Below are 4,396 nucleotides of genomic sequence, written 5' to 3' on the forward strand. Positions count from 1 at the left end.
ATTGGCGCAGAGGGATGTTTGCACAAAGTCTTGATAACAGAGTCAGAAGGACAGTAACAGTTTCGCTGCTTCATGAATTTCCACTCCGGTAGCAAGAAAATGCAACAGAAAACTTTATGGTGGCAAGTTTATCTATTTCTGCTCCTTAAATCTGAATTGCTTAGTTAACAGTTCCCTAATACACCTGGATCTACTGTATATGTACCATAGGCAGCACAGTGGCTCAGTGGTTAAAGGGAACCTGTCACCAGGTTTGATCGATATGAGATATGGCCACCACCTTTCAGGCATAGTATACAGCATTGTGCTCCTGCGCAGGCGCACCTCTCTGCCCTAACGAGGGCAGAGCAAAGTGCTGCAGTGCGCAGGCGCCGGGAAAGGTCAAAGAGCCTCGGCGCCTGCGCACTGCAATACTTTGCTTTGCCCTCGTCAGGGCAGAGAGGTGCGCTTCCACAGGGGCGCGATACCGGAGACCCTGTGTGGATGACGTAGGGACGTGTCATCCACACGAAGCAATGAGGATGTGGCGCCCCTGCGGGTTCAGTCGCCACAGAGGTACTGCATCTCACACAGAGGTGTGGTATCCCACTCTCAGGTGAGGATGGAGTACTGCCCGGGACCTACACACTTGCATCCATTACACTCCACTTTAGAGGGAAGGGCGAGATTGCTCCTAAGGGAAAGCACAGTCCCTGGTCCCTAGCTGGAGGGTGGAACCATGTAGTGGGTGTGCGTGGAGGAAGTAGTTTAGGGGAACACTTCAGAAGGAGTATAAGAAGGAATGGAACCATCTAGAAGCAGCCAGTCCTGCTCAGGAGAGCAGTGGAGGAGGTCCAGGCTCCTGGCTCCAGTGCTTGGAGCAGGAGTGGAGAGGAATGGGGCCTAGTAAGAGAGGCCCAGGAGAGAGAGAGGATGGGAGCAGAGGGAAGACTCCAGGAACAGAGGGGATCCTAGGGGCACGGGAAGTGCGGATGCCCTCCGTGGGCCCGAATATGCAGGAACGTGGAGGGATCAGGCCGCAGAGGGGACAGGCCCCTAACTAGTGGAGAACTACAAGGCTCAGCTAGAAACCGGAGGCTGCTGTACTTGCAAGGTGCAGCTGCCAACCACCACAATTACATCGCCGAAAAGGTGGCCACAGAGGGTCTAGGGGACTGCAGGTCGCCCGACAAGATCCAAGGTCACCGGCTTGGGACACTGATTGTGAGGCGCAGGGCAGGAGGGCGAGAGCCAGCGCAGGAAGATGACCGAGGAAGGAACATAGAAAGGGGTCCCGTTTAAGTACTCCAGAAATACCTGAGGGATTGTTGAACCCCTTCCTTGGTGAATGCAGGACGATGTGGGTGGTTATAAGCTGGCAGTTGTAACCAGGAGCAGCGTGATAACTTTGAGTAAAATCTGAAGACTGCACCCCACTGTGTCCTTGAATAATTGCTGCGCCATCACCAGCCCTGCACTACACAGCACCAACAACATCTACCTCAAAGCATCACTATATTCTGCCCTGGAGCTTAGCTCTGCCTGTGGAGAGCTGAACCAACTCTGCTGCGTCACCATCAGCTCCAGAGGACTGCACCGCAGCGGCGGCTCCATATAGCCGCATATCACAGGTGGCGTCACGAACATTAAACTATAAAAACTATAAATCCCCTTTTATTGACCGCCCTGGGTCACGGACCGGGTCACTGCCACTGTGACATCCCCTGCACCGATCGGCCTGGCACCGAGTACCCCACGGCCCAGGAGGCGCGTCAATGACAGCAATCGTAAGAAGTTGGGAGGTGCCGGACCAAGACGAGCAACACCCATCGGACCGGACTGCCCCCCCCAGGTGAGAATAATAAAAGCTCTTTTTCCTATCTTTCAGGTCAGATTGGGGCAGATATACACTGTGTTCCAAATTATTATGCAAATAATATTTTCTCAGATTTTCCCAAATTACCTATATGAATTGCAGTCATTGTAATTTTCCAGTCAAATAACTATTAGAGTACAATTGAAAGGTTTTTGTACAAACTGCCTATGATAACAGGATATTTTAAAAAAACTAAAAAACTCAAACTGCACTCAAAATGCATGTTCCAAATTATTATGCACAGCAGAGTTTTCAACCTTTTCATTTTAATAAAGAACAAAAAAATGGTCATTTTTGAAATTATAAGCATTAGCAGGTTATTACAAACTGAAATCAAACAGTTTTCAACTCAAAACTTTATTCTAGGTGATGCTACATTTGCACATAGGACCCCTTGTTCGAAAGGAGCTTCTGAACTCTCTCGTCCATTGAATTTGTCAGGTTTTGGATAGTTTCTGCTTTAATTGTTTTGCATGAGGACAGAATACCCTCCCAGAGCTGTTGCTTAGATGTGAACTGCCTCCCGCCATCATAGACTCTCCTTTTGATGATGCTCCAGAGGTTCTCAATGGGGTTGAGGTCAGGGGAGCATGGGGGCCACACCATAAGTTTGTCCCCTTTTATGCCCATAGCAGCCAGAGATGCAGATGTGTTATGTGCAGCATGAGACGGGGCATTATTATGCATGAAATGAACTCGATGGTCCAGATGGATGGAGTGGAGGATGACTGGTTGATGGACACCCCATGCAAACACGGCTACGGCGCTAACAAGGAGGAGGTGGAGTAATGTTTGGGCTGGAATCATGGGGAGAGAGATTGTCGGGCCTTTTAGGATCCCTGAAGGGGTAAAGGTGAACTCCATAATGTATGTTGAGTTTCTCAAACAGCACTTCCTGCCATGGTTCAAGAAGAAGAACCGTGTATTCTGCAGCAAGATCATTTTCATGCATGATAATGCCCCGTCTCATGCTGCACATAACACATCTGCATCTCTGGCTGCTATGGGCATAAAAGGGGACAAACTTATGGTGTGGCACCCATGCTCCCCTGACCTCAACCCCATTGAGAACCTCTGGAGCATCATCAAAAGGAGTGTCTATGATGGCGGGAGGCAGTTCACATCTAAGCAACAGCTCTGGGAGGGTATTCTGTCCTCATGCAAAACAGTTGAAGCAGAAACCATCCAAAACCTGACAAATTCAATGAATGAGAGAGTTCAGAAGCTCCTTTCGAACAAGGGGTCCTATGTGCAAATGTGACATCACCTAGAATAAAGTTTTGAGTTGAAAACTGTTTGATTTCAGTTTGTAATAACCTGCTAATGCTTATAATTTCAAAAATGACCATTTTTTTTGTTCTTTATTAAAATGAAAAGGTTGAAAACTCTGCTGTGCATAATAATTTGGAACATGCATTTTGAGTGCAGTTTGAGTTTTTTATTTTTTTTTAAATATCCTGTTATCATAGGCAGTTTGTACAAAAACCTTTCAATTGTACTCTAATAGTTATTTGACTGGAAAATTACAATGACTGCAATTCATATAGGTAATTTGGGAAAATCTGAGAAAATATTATTTGCATAATAATTTGGAACACAGTGTACAACATTATAGAATGCTGTATATCATGCCTGAAAGTTAGCTATGGCCATATCTCATATGGTGACAGGTTCCTATTAACACTGTAACCTTGCAGCGCTGGGGTCCTGGATCCAAACCCACCAAGGACAACATCTACAAGGAGTTTGTATGTTCTCCTCGTGTTTGTGTGGATTTCCTCCGGGTTCTCCAGTTTCCTCTCAAACTCCAAAGACATACTGATAGGGAATGTAGATTGTGAGCCCCAATGGGGACAGTGATGGCGCTATATAAGTAAAATAAAAAAATTCCTTGTGAATCCATCAGTAGATTACTGGATCGTTACACTGACACCATAGATCAAACTTGTGGAGTCTGCAGGAAAATAGGGAGATCTTATGGGCTACTAGACGGGTTGGCAAATCACCAGGGCGCTTGCTGAAACCTCCCGAACCCCAGCGGAGAGCTGTGCTCCTGGAAGGTTTCTTGTGCATGGCGTTAAGATGCTTTAATAGTCAACCGATCTGATTTAGGGAAACGGGATGCAGTGGTGGGCTCTAATAGGCTTTTAGGGGAGGTGATAGATGTTTCTAGGACTGGGCTTAAATGTCCCGATCTCTCCCACATAGGTCAGTGTATGAGATGCTCCCTCTAACGTAGGATACGTGGTGTCCAAACGCAAAGTCAAGGAACGTGGATGACATGTACAAGAGGCATGAAGAAATATTTGCGGCCAGAAAAGAGAGTGTGGCTATTGGAAACAATGTTCTGTTGATCATCCTGAAAAGTTGGCAAGTATTCCACTGATGGATTCTTTGTGAAGTATTTCCCAGGGCTCTGACAGTGAATGTGAAATCCCATCGAGTATCACGGTGTCATTGAATCACATTAGAATTTAGATAATCCAACATAATCTGATTTTACACAATTGTTATCATTTCTGGCTCTGCCGTAATCACCAC

Source organism: Phyllobates terribilis, unplaced genomic scaffold (genome assembly GCF_046119375.1).
Source record: "Phyllobates terribilis strain yellow unplaced genomic scaffold, ASM4611937v1 Scaffold_4__5_contigs__length_816908805, whole genome shotgun sequence".
Taxonomy (NCBI): Eukaryota; Metazoa; Chordata; class Amphibia; order Anura; family Dendrobatidae; genus Phyllobates; species Phyllobates terribilis.